The sequence below is a fragment of the Theropithecus gelada genome, chromosome 7a (genome assembly GCF_003255815.1).
Source record: "Theropithecus gelada isolate Dixy chromosome 7a, Tgel_1.0, whole genome shotgun sequence".
Lineage (NCBI taxonomy): Eukaryota > Metazoa > Chordata > Mammalia > Primates > Cercopithecidae > Theropithecus > Theropithecus gelada.
In genome coordinates, this window is record NC_037674.1 from 37,403,721 (window position 1) to 37,416,705 (window position 12,985).

At 39.5% G+C, this 12,985-nt stretch overlaps 1 pseudogene; it reads right to left on the minus strand.

The window, feature by feature from the left end:
• Nucleotides 1-11,171: 11,171 nt before the first annotated feature.
• Nucleotides 11,172-12,350, minus strand: LOC112628048 (annotated as a pseudogene).
• Between the last annotated feature and the right edge of the window lie 635 nt (nt 12,351-12,985).

Here is a 12,985-nt window from a genome sequence, read left to right on the forward strand (position 1 = left end):
CAGGAGAATCACTCGAACCTGGGAGGTGGAGGTTGCAGTGAGCCAAGATCGCACAACTGCACCCCAGCCAGGACAACAAAGCGAAAGTGTCTCAAAAAATAAATAAATAAATAAAAATTTTAAAATAATCATTTTGTGCAAATCTATATCATAGAAGTGGACCACAGAAGCAAATTTTAGATTGCCCCAAATCACACAATCAGTAAAAAGAGCTGAGACTAGAACCAATTTGATTTTCATTTTGCTCTTAATGACTCTTCAACTACTAATTCCAGGAAAAGAGAAACACTGTACATCACTAATCTAATCTAATGTTTCTGCATTCAAGAAATCTTATTTGCAATACAAATATTTGTGGTAACAGCCTTTCTGGGGCAAATTTAAATTTCATTTACACTTTACTGCCCTCTAGTGGATCCCTCAAGTGTTTGGTCAATTGGCTCTACCTCTATCATTAGACCATTTCAACTAAAGGTCAATCTAATGCCAGGTCCCTATTTTCTTGAAGATCTTTGCTAGTATCAGATTGTAGTGAAGATTCACATTGCAAAGTAACTTAATACACCTATCTGAGAGCACAAAGTGCCAAACATATTTTAGATTTAAATAAAGAGAGGAAAACTTTTTCCAGTAATAATGAAGTTGGGAGTGTGTGGCAACGGCATGTTGGTTATAGAAAACTGCTTTTAAGAGTTCTCATGTTTCTTCTCATCAAGCTTTAGTACTCACATCTTCTTCATATATGATATGGCATGATCTTGCCTTTGTGGTTTAAATATCTTTTCTTTGAACATATTCAAAGAAAAGACCCACACAATAAACAGAATATGCCAGTTTAAATAGCATCCGTTGAGTAAAAATTTTAACACTGCATTGTCCACTGGTTTTACAAAGATAATGTATTCTACACCTCAAATACTAGCTTCAGTATGGCTCAGATATTCCCAGATGATAATTTCTTTGAATCTAATTTTCTTTTATACACACCTCAACAATTCACAGACTTAGTTTAACCATGGCATGTAAGAAACTGTTCTGCCTCCAGGCTTTTGAGTTCACAGATAAAGCAGATGCACGACAGCCCATGGTGTTTTCAAACCCAAGTTTTACTATTCTGTACATGCACGTAGCAAAATCCCATCAAATTAATGTCATAGCCATTATAGGCCCCTAATAAAATTCTTAGCTAAGAATTCCCCGTGGCCCTACTGATTCTGTTTTCTATTACTGTAGATTAGTTCAAATTTTGTAGAATTTTATATACATGGAAAAATTAAGTATGTATTCTTTTGGGGGGAATCTGGCTCCTTTCACTCAGCATTATTGAGATATATCCATGTTGTTGCCTATATCAATAGTTCATTCTTTATATTGCTGAATGGATAGGACTGTTGAATGACTAAACCCCAATTCTTTTATCCCTTTATTTGTTTGTAACTGTTTTCCTTGCACTCATTATTTGCTTCTTCTTTCCCTTCTCTTTTTCTGATTTCTCTGGTTTTAACTGAACATTTCATAGGTTTTTACTTTACCTTCCTTCTTAGCATATCAGTCATAGTTCTTTTTAAAACTTCTTTAGTGGTTGCCCTAGTGTTTGCACTATGCATTTGCAAGTAATCTAAATCCCTTTCAACTAACACTATACCAAGTTTGTCCAATCTGCAGTCCATGGACGGCATGCAGCCCAGGATGGCTTTGAATACGGCCCAACACAAATTTGTAAACTTTCTTAAAACATTATAAGATTTTTTTTTTGCTTATTTTCTTTAGTTCATCAGCTATTATTAGTATATTTTATGTGGGACCCAAGACAATTCTTCTTCTAATGTGGCCCATAGAAGTCAAAAGATTGGATACCCCCACACTGTACTGCTTCATGGGCAGGTAGCTATATTATAATAGGGTATTCCCAGTTCCTCCTTCCCTTCCCTTAACACATTGTAATTTATTTAATTTATCTGTTCTTTGGTGTCTGTCATTCATTTTGAAAAACTTTCATCCATTTTTACTGCAAATATTTCATTTGCTTCGTTCTCTCTTTCTGTTTCTTCCAATCACTCGTATGTTACATCTTTTGAAATCATCACACAGTCTTGGATATTCTGCTCTTTTTTTTTCTCTTTGCATTGTAGTTTGGGAAATTTCTATGGACATGTCTTCAAGTTCATTGGTTCTTTCTTTGGCCATGCCCAATCTATTAATGAAGCCATTTTAAATTTTCAACATTTCCTGTTGATTCATTTTTAAGGTTTTCCTCTCTCTGTTTACATTACCCACGTGTTCTTGCATGTTGTCTGCCTTTCCCATTCTAGCCCTTAACATATTAATTATAGTTATTTTAAATTCCTGGTCGGACAGTTCTAAAACCTGTGTCATATCTGAGTCTGGTTCTCTTGCTTTGTCTCTTCAGATTGTTTTCTTCTTGTCTCCTAGTGTGCCTTATTGAAAGCTGGACATGAATAATCAGATACTAGGAAATGAGGTAAATGTGAGGCTTTATGTTTATCTGCAGAAGTTATGCTGTGGTTGCTCTTTGCTATAGCTGTAAGTATCTGTGGCCAGTTTCCTTTAATGTCCATGTTTTTATCTCCTCTGTTGTCTTGAGTATCCCTAAGAGCACCTTCTAACATAAAGTATCTGCCTTGAAACTCTCAGCTGTTAGCCACTGATGTCCTGTACCACTGTTGATATGGTGTAAATGTCGGGAAGGGAAAGCAGTCTATAACGCTATGATTAAATCTCAGTCTAGCAGTGGACCATTGTCCCTGGGTTGAGACCTTCACAAATGTTTCTTAACCTTTTTCCTCCAGGTGAGACGGGAAGGATAGCAGGGCTTAAGTTGAGGAATTGCCCGTCTCCTAAGCTCATAAGACTCTGGTAAAGTCCTTTTCTCAAGAAGAGTAGATTTTTGTTATGGAAAAATGCTTTGAGAGTATTTCAAAATGATTACTGCTAAGTTTTCTCTTAGCTCTTCACCATGAGAACCTGGTAGGGCTTCTGGGAATAACCCATGAAAGTGTGCCACCTACAATAGCCTCCCCCCAACCCCAAGACTGTGGATCCCAGGAGTATCTCATGCTCACATTAGTCCATACTCAGCCTCCAGGAATTTGTCAAAATAACCATTTAGTATTCCCATCAGTTTATGGCTTCAGTAGCTTCTGCTCCAGGTAAGCTGATCTTGGCTCGACTCTCCATGCCAGCCTGTTCCTCCAGATTTCAGGGTGGTGGTTTGCCTTGCTACATCAAATTTCTGATAGGTCTAAGAACAGTTATGAATTTTCAGTTTGTTCATTTTTTTTTCTTATTGTAAGAATGGGAATGACAACTTTCCAGCTCTTTATATGGTGGAGCTCATTATAAGAAAAGCTTAAAGAAGGGAGGCTGACCCCATTCGGGAAGTTAGGCTTCCAGAATCACTATCCATTCTCCTGCTAATAGATATTTAGATTATGTCCAATTTCAAGCTTTTATGAATAAAACTGCTACAAAAATTCATGTACAAGACTTTGCATGGATGTATGATTTCATTTCTCTTGGGTAAATACCTAGAGTGGAACAGCTGGATCATTATATGGTAGCCATATATTTAACTTTCTAAGAAACTGACACACTCTTTTCCAAAGTGGTTGTATCATTTTACTTTCTTACCAACAAGGTGTAAGAGTTCTGGTTGCTCAACACCCTCACCAACACTTGCACATATAAGGAACTTTTGAAGGAAACATACAGATGGTCCCCAACTTAAAACTGTTCTACTTAACAATTTTTTGACTTCACAATGGTGTGCAAGCGATATGCATTCAATAGAGACTGTACTTTCGAATTTTCATGTAATATAATCATCATTATCTTGGTATAAAATATTCAGAAAATATGCAGGTCCATTAAAGAAACCTGGAACATCAAGATTTTTAAATATTCAGCGATGATTCAGCAGCTTTAGTGTTCAGTAAGAGTTACTGTGTTTCTTTCCAAAAGTCATTAATTTAGCCATTTAAAACCAATATAGATAGGCCGGGCACGGTGGCTGACTTCTGTAATCCCAGCACTTTGGGAGGCCAAGGCGGGTGGATCACGAGGTCAGGAGATTGAGACCAGCCTGGCCAACATGGTGAAACCCTGTCTCTACTAGAAATACAAAAATTAGCCAGGCATGGTGGTGTGCATCTGTAATCCCAGCTACTCAGGAAGCTGAGGCAGGAAAATCACTTGAACCCAGGAGGCAGACGTAGCAGTGAGCCAAGATCACACCACTGCACTCCAGCCTGGGTGACAGAGTGAGACTCCGTCTAAAAAAAAAACAGAACCAATACAGATAAAAGAGAAAAAGACATCTATCATAGAGCAGGATCAAATTTTGTGACAGTCAATTAAAGGAGATAACAATTATATCATCTGAGAAAAGTCTAACTAGAGATGGGGCTTAGACACTCTCTTGCTTTTCTTCTAGGTAGGTTAATAGAGTTCACTTTTGTCAAGGAGCCGACAATCCCTCCTTTCCTTTCTTTGTTATCCTGCAGCTGGTGGAGCAGAAATATGAGCCATGTAGTGACATCAGAGCTAGAATACGGCTGCAGAGCCAGATTCTAACAGTCATTAGTCAAAGGCACCACTCCATCTACAAATCTGGAGTTGGACTGTGGGCCCTGGGCACTCTGTAGCAACTCTACAAGTGTCATTGTCGATAACAAATTCATTTCTTAAGGAAAGTTTAAATTCAAAATCAGAGGAATGTGGGTTACAGATCTCAGCTGTCATTTATTAACTGTGTCTCTTGGTCATATGAATTAGCCTTTCTAAATGCCATCTCTTCATTAGTAGAGAGGAGTAATAAATATTACCTACCACATGAAATTTTTGTAAGGATTTAAGGAGATAATACATTAGAAGTCCTCAGCACAGTGGCTAATATTTAGAACCACTCAATAAATATTAGCTCTACCTTTTGCTTCATAATAGATGATGTTACTGGATTTCTCTTCAAGCTTCTAGCATGTTCAATGGATGCTTATCTTAGAGTCGGATCCTATAGCAAAGAGAGTTAGTAGACTAGTTATATGAGTCATTTGAGAATCATATGTGGTGCCAAAGTTAAGTGTTACAAACAGTACTATAGACAAGGAGTCTTAAAAGAGGGAATCGGAAAATGAGAAACATCTCAACATTTATTTTTATTTATTTATTTATTTTTGAGTCAGAGTCTCACTCTGTCACCCAGGCTAGAGTGCAGTGGCGCCATCTTGGTTCACTGCAACCTCGGCATCCCAGGTTCAAGCGATTCTCCTGCCTCAGCCTCCCGAGTAGCTGGGATTACAGGCGCCCACCACCACGCCCGGCTAATTTTTGTATTTTTAGTAGACACAGGGTTTCACCATGTTGGCCAGGCTGGTCTCAAACTCCTGACCTCAGGCAGTCTGCCCACCTCAGCCTCCCAAAGTGCTGGAATTACAGGCATGAGCCACCATGCCCGGCCTCAACATTTATTTAATACTCACCAAATTCCCAGCACTATACCACGACATTAAGTATTAGTTCTCTGTGCCACAGCTATGTGAGGAAGGGCTTGATAGGTAGATCATGATGCTCAGAGAAGAGCATGGCCACAAAGCTGGTGAGGGGAAGGCAATGATTCAGACCCATGTGGATGTGACCACAAAGCCTCTGCTAGGCCTTGGATACCCAAAAGGTGGGTTGGACTTGCATCTGCAGAGGAAAGGGAGAAGGGCAGCCTTAGAAAAGGAACTAAGTTTTGGAGCCAAGCTAAGTAAAATGTGTTCTGGAAACACTGATTCTCAGGCCCCCAACAGCTTCCGAGTAGCACTTCTAGGGAAGATTTTGTTGATGAACATACTGCCACTACAGGGGATCTTTATTTGTTGACTTGTTAGCGCATAAGATGAAAATATACATATCACTGTGTCTTGCAACAATTAGAAGAGGGCAGTCAAACTTCCATTTATTCACGCATACTATCAGATTGCCCTTGAATAATACTATTTCTCCATCTTCCAAAGACATTTTTCTGCCTAGTTAATTATGTAATCAGTAGCAGGTTAAAAGTACAAGCTTTTCTGAAAAGTGGGTAAATCAAATTCTTACAAATTCTTCAGCTAAAAAAAAGACTAGTTTTGAGACAAGACAGATGCATTGCTTTTTATTTTGTGTAACCCATTTCGCTAAGCTTAAAACTGAAACCTGAGAATTTCTTTACTGGGACCAAGACCCTGAAATTTAACAAATATTTACCGTCCTTAAAAATCTTCAAACACTTTCAAACAACAACTTAAAGAAGTACATAAATCCATGAAAGATGATATAATTTAAAACTGCATAACTTAGAAATAACTTGCTCCTTTTTTTTTTTTTTTTCCCCGAGACGGAGTCTTGCTCTGTCACCCAGGCTGGAGTGCAGTGGTGTGATCTTGGCTCTATGCAATCTCCACCTCTCGGGTTCAAGCAATTCCCCTGCCTCAGCCTTCCGAGTAGCTGGGACTACAGGCATGTACCACCATGCCTGGCTACTTTTTTTTGTATTTTAGTAGAGATGGGGTTTCACCATGTTGGCCATGATGGTCTCGGTCTCCTGACCTCGTGATCTGCCTGCCTTGGCCTCCCAAAGTGCTGGGATTACAGGCGTGAGCCACTGTGCTCGGCCTAACTTGCTCATTTTATAGATGAAAAACATGAGATGAGAGAGCAAAATAACTTTCCAGGTTTACATTACCAGTTGGTAGCATTTTCTGACTCCCAAACTAGTGTTCTTTCTGCTTTCATATACCATAATACTAACTCTACTGGTATACTACCAACTTTTTGCATTACTAAAGATCATTAAAAATGATCACCACTAAAACACCACCATTCTCCTGCCACTCCGATGTAAATCATTTTTGTCTTTTGTTCACTACCTTCCAGTCTTCACTCATATCTATATTTATGTGGTCCGTATAATAATACACACATATATATATACTATTTTTTCTATTTTTTATTTATGATTGTAATGTAAGAGCTGTGTATGTTGCTATTAGCCTTTGGTGTCACAGCCCTTGAGGTAGACATATAATGATTAATTATTTTCCTATTGTTGAATGTTTTGTCACTTTCCCAATTTTTTTTCCTTCTTTTGAGTTTTTTCTTTTCTTTTCTTTTCTTTTTTTTTTTTTTTTTTTTGAGACAGAGTCTCACTCTGTCACTCAGGTTGAAGTGCAGTGGCACAATCTCGGCTCATTGTAACCTCCGCCTCCTGGGTTCAAATGATTCTCCTGCCTCAGCCTCCTGAGTAGCCGGGATTACAGGCATGCACCACCACGACTAATTTTTTGTATTTTTGGTAGAGGCAGAGTTTCACCATGTTGCCCAGGTTGGTCTTGAACTCCTGAGCTCAGGTGATGCACCCACCTCAGCCTCCCAAAGTGCTAGGATTACAGGTGTGAGCCACCGTGCCCGGCCTGAATTTTTCTTAGAATAAATTCTAGGAGATGAAATTTCAGCCTCAAAACCTATAAACATTTCTATAGCCCCTATGAACATTACTATTAGAGTATTCATAAATTGGCTTTCCTAGTTGGTCACATTTTATTTTACGAAATGAAATGTAGTAAGAAAGAACTTGTGGGAGTAGGGGGTACAATTCTAAATTTCACAGGCCTGAACCTGTTTGTAGAAGGCACAATACCCACTATTTTCCCAGAGATAACGTAGGAAATGAAAGAGAGTGAGGCTGGCTTGGTTACAATGGTAAGTAACAGCTACTATTGCTATGGATTAATGCATATTACAGACTCTATCTGAAGGAATTTGGTGGTCTGGACTTTTACTGAGCAAAGACTCCCTTTCTCAAGACATCGAGACTTAGTTTACAACCACCACCTCCAAACAGCAAAAATTCTATTGGCATTGGGGTTTAAAAAACATACTGCCTTTAAAAATTGGTTTGTTAGGTGCCCAGTTAAGTGCCCAGGAGAGAGAACTGAGAGGAAAATTTCGCTCAAATGCATCAAACTCAGTCTTAAATTACTGAGAGGAGAATAAACTAATTTCATGCAAATATATTTTTAGACTTATACTTTTTACACTGAATTTTCATTATGAATGTGATTAATGTATTTTCCATTACCATATTTAACCAAGAAGGTTTTGTGCGATTACGATTCCATTTGTATAACTTGTAGACTTTGGCAAGCAGTGAGGTGGAGGAGTGGGTATGCATGCTAGCAGATTTGGGATATCCTTTGTGGACATCGTCATAGAAGAAAAAATGTCTGAATACTACAAATCTGAAGTAAAAGGTCAGATAATTCACAATCATGAATTAAGCTGCCACCCAGGCAGACCCAACAATATTAAATTACAATGTCAACAGTATTGTGGAAACTCTCTGCTTTGCAAATACCAGAGTAAATTCAGCCCTAAGAAAGTTAGCCACAGGTGTTTATTGAGCATTCACTATGACCTCAGCCACTGCCTCAGGCACCTTGGGGAGACTGACAAGCAGCATGTTTCATGATGTTGAAGAAAGAGTGACGACAAGGAATAGGAGACATGAGTTATCATTCTGACTTTGTGCTCCATGAGTAAATCACTTCCTCTTTGGGTCTTAATTTCCTCTTTTGGAAAATGAGAAGATTAACATAGATCCACCATAGCCGGTAGGTTTTATCTCAGATATAATACCACTGAACTTAGAGTGGCTGCCTGGAGTGCTGTGATGGAAATAATCCTAAGGCAATGTGTGGGCTTAGGGGGACAACACTCTTCAATAACATAGCTACGTCTCTATAGGTTCACAATGGAGCGGGAGTACATGTGCTATTACTTACTGACCTTGGTCTCATGAACTCAGCAGCTCTGAGATTTGTTGACGTTAATGAAGACAAAATTCTTGCCTAAAGTAAGCTAAAATCTGGGTTGGGGAGATAAGACCAATAACCACAAATTACAGTGAATAATCAAGATAAAATAAGTATAAGGGCTAATTTTTTCAGTAAATACGATAAATATCAAAACCAGAAAAAAAGAAGATCAATAAAGACTTGAGTAGTTAAGGATATTTTCTTGGAGGAAAAAAACACTTCAGCTGAGACTTAAGACCAGGGCATGATAATAATATGAGTACTAAAACAATACTAAATACTGAAAAGATAATATAAATATTTATAATTGTATAGCACTTTAAAGTTTACACATCATTTTGGCATATTGCCGAATTTTAAGAGGATTTCAAATGTGTTTTATGCTTTCAGAATGTTTTATAATTTACAGTGTTCACAACCATTATAACACTTAATCTCAGAATAATCTGAAAGGTAGGCATCATTGGCCCTATCTGATAAATGAGGAGTTTAGTAAAGTTAAGTGACTTATTCAAGAAATGTCACAAAGTTAATAAAGGACATAGTTTGTAAAAGACCTAGAGTCCAAACCTGGACTAAGGTAGGTCTATCAGTCAGAATTGAACATAAAAACAAAGTAAGTGTTCACTAATTCAGAAAGACTGATTTTTATATAACCATGGTAACCAGAAGTCACCAAAACTGATTTTAAACCTGTTCTATTGATCAACGACTTGTCTCAGTGACTGCTTTTGCAAGCCAACCAATCAGTGTCAACCCTCACTTCTACAAAGTCAGCCAGGCTGCATGGACTCATTTCAATAAACATGCCTCTGAGTGCCAATCAACAACAGTCTCAGAGAGTGCTTCTGCAGATATTGTCAACACATTTATGTCTCTAAATGTCCTCCAATCCCTGAAATCCATGCTTCCCCAGAGCCTTATATAATATTAGCAGAAGGTTCTGCTCAGAGAGAATGTGCCTGACTAACATAGCTCTCCCTTTCAATAGTAAACAATACATTTACTTCCCACTCACCCCAGATATTGAGTGCTGGTCTCATCACCCTTTGACAAGGTCAAGTCATGAAAACAGAAACCACTCTGGGTATTTCAAACGAAGTTAATAGAATGAATTGCTTATACAGGGTTGGAAGGACTGTGACAGCACAAAAGGGACAGTGAGGTAACCCACACATTAATAGCTCTAGGTGAGCAAAAAGTTTATAAACTATTGGTGAGATGAAAATGTGTACTCAACTCATGACAAGCCTTCTTTCAGGCACTGCTCTATGGGAAAGAACAAGACAAATGAGGTCCTGGGTTTCATGGGGTCCACATCCTAGGTGGGGTTAAAGATAGACAGTCTAGGCCAGGCGCGGTGGCTCATGCCTGTAATCCCAGCACTATGGGAGGCCGAGGCGGGCAGATCACCTGAAGTCAGGAGTTTGAGACCAGCCTGGCCAACATGGTGAAACCCTGTCTCTACAATACTCTTTTGTATTGTCTCTAGAAAATACAAAAATTTGCTAGGCGTGGTGGTGCGTGCCTGTAATCCTAGCTACTCAGGGGGCTGAGGCAGTAGAATCGCTTGAATCCAGGAGGCAGAGGTTGCAGTGAGCCAAGATCATGCCATTGCACTCTAGCCTGGGTGACAAAGTGGAACTCCATCTCAAAAAAAAAAAGATGAATAGTCTAAAAATAAAGCAAGATAAACAAGGGAAATTCACATGCAGTCACATGACGACAATACAAGAGAGTGAGATGATGGAGACTGGGGGTCCGGCAAGGCCTGTCTCAGCAGATGGAGCTCATGCTACGCAGCTCAGGGCCACCCTGCCAGGCCTGGGGTGAGAGCATCTGGGCAGAGGGAACCATCACTATGAATGCCCTGACCACTGGTACCAGAAAAGGTTTTGTGCTCTTCCCTGTCACCAGTCCTTCTGTGTCAAACTATTCATTCCTAAACACCAATCTCACTGAAATAAACATTAGCTACATCTTTGTGAAAGCTTTTCTTTCTTTTTTCTTCAAATAATGGGTGTATTCCACATGTTTATTTTTGTCTTCTCACCATTTCCATGTCTGACCACCACTACTACTATGTCCCATAGTAACATTTCACACATACTTAAAACCAAGCAAAGGGCAGAGTTCTACCTTTAAATACTACACAGCCGTTTCAGACAACACATTCTTGGCAATGGAATCCAGACATTTCTCAAACATGGTAGGGAAAGTTCTCACCCTGCGTTATAAAAAGGACAGCCAGATATCAACTGTTACACAAATGAAATAAGATGAAAAAATGTGAACAACCTGTTTAAACTATTCTTAAAGAGGCTTCCTCCACTGCCAGAGATCTCAGATAGCCTCCTGGTCAGTCACCCAGAAGCAATTCCTCACATAACTGATGAACCTCGCCTCCACTTTGGGAAGAAAACCACCTTCATCGGTCAGGCGTGGTGGCTCAAGCCTGTAATCCCAGCACTTTGGGAGGCCGAGACGAGCGGATCACGAGGTCAGGAGATCGAGGCCATCCTGGCTAACACGGTGAAACCCTGTCTCTACTAAAAAAAATATGAAAAACTAGCCGGGCAAGGTGGCGGGCACCTGTAGTCCCAGCTACTGAGGAGGCTGAGGCAGGAGAATGGCGTAAACCCGGGAGGCGGAGCTTGCAGTGAGCTGAGATCCAGCCACTGCACTCCAGCCTGGGCGATAGAGCAAGACTCTGTCTCAAAAAAAAAAAAAGAAAGAAAACCACCTTCATCTATTCTTGCTTGCATTTTTGCTTTAATGTCTTCTACAGAACTAAGTCCTTTTGGTGTTTTAAAAGTTTTTTCTTGTGCTTTGAAGGATTCTTGACCTTTTAATCTCATGTTGATGGTTTTGAGTCTTTTCCATTCTGGTTTTGTTGTTTTGCAATTTGGGTTGAAATACCTCCTGTAGATTTCTTCACTGAAGATTTTTCTTCAGTTTCCTCTTCAGCAAAATCATCATCATTTATCACCTTCTTCATCATCATCATCTTTGTCAGCAGCACGTTTTACTTTTTTCTGTGGAAACTTGCTACCACCTGCAGGGCAGATCGATTTCCAGATAGACTTAAGAGTTTCCCATCCTCCTCCTCTTTGTCTTCTGACTCTGCAGCTTCCTCCACAGCTACTAAGTGTTGTCCACTCATATGCACTGGCCCTGAAACATATTTCAATGGTAAGACCATGGGTGGTGTTATTTCAAAGCCCCCAAGGGAAACTTTTGGCTATACAGATGTTTTCAAAGTTGCCAGTGTTACCTTAATTGGACTGCCTTCATTATTCATGATCTCTGCTTCAACAATGTGCAATTCATCCTTTGCACCGGCCCCTAAACTGGTGGTTCTTAAAGATAACTGGTGCTTATTTGTATCATTATCCACCTTAAAGTGACAACCTTTGTCACCCTTTAGTTCCCAACTAAAAGGATAGTTCTGGGCCTTAGGATGCTTAAGTACATGTCCATCAAATCTTCCATAGGGTGGCGGCACACACTTAGATGGGAGAGGAGGGGAGTGGAGATAAAGGATTACTGCTCCAGAGAACAGCTGCACAGGTTGGAATCACACCGGTTTCTTTTTCTCTCTTATTTAAATCTGGAAACAGGACGAAGTCCATAAAGTGTGTCTGTGACTCTGGCTGGATGATTGGCCAACTGTTTTCCCCATAATATACCATAAAGGGGAAAAGAAAAGGGGAAAAAATACCTGCTGGGGAGGAAAATACAGAACAGATGGTGATGTTTACCCCTTCATTCACCTTTGCATATGTGAGAAATGCTTGCGAAACTTCTAGGAACTGGGTGTTGCCAGAAGGAAAAAAAACACATAAAAGCTAATTACTAGTAAATAACAGCATCAATAAGCCTAATCACACCTGGGGTGGTTGAGCTGGAAATAGAAAACCCAGCTTATCACATTCTTATAAGCCTGTCACTTGTGGTAATCAGAGCTTAAAAACGGAGAGGGACTTTTCAGGGTAAAGTCCTGTTATTAGTTCTTAGCAGTGACGGTCTTGTTTAGGCTAATTGTAAAATACTGCTTCTTTAAAAGCAGATGTAAACCTTTATGGCAGGAAAAGAGAAAGATATTTAAGTAGGGAGGGTGAGTGTGA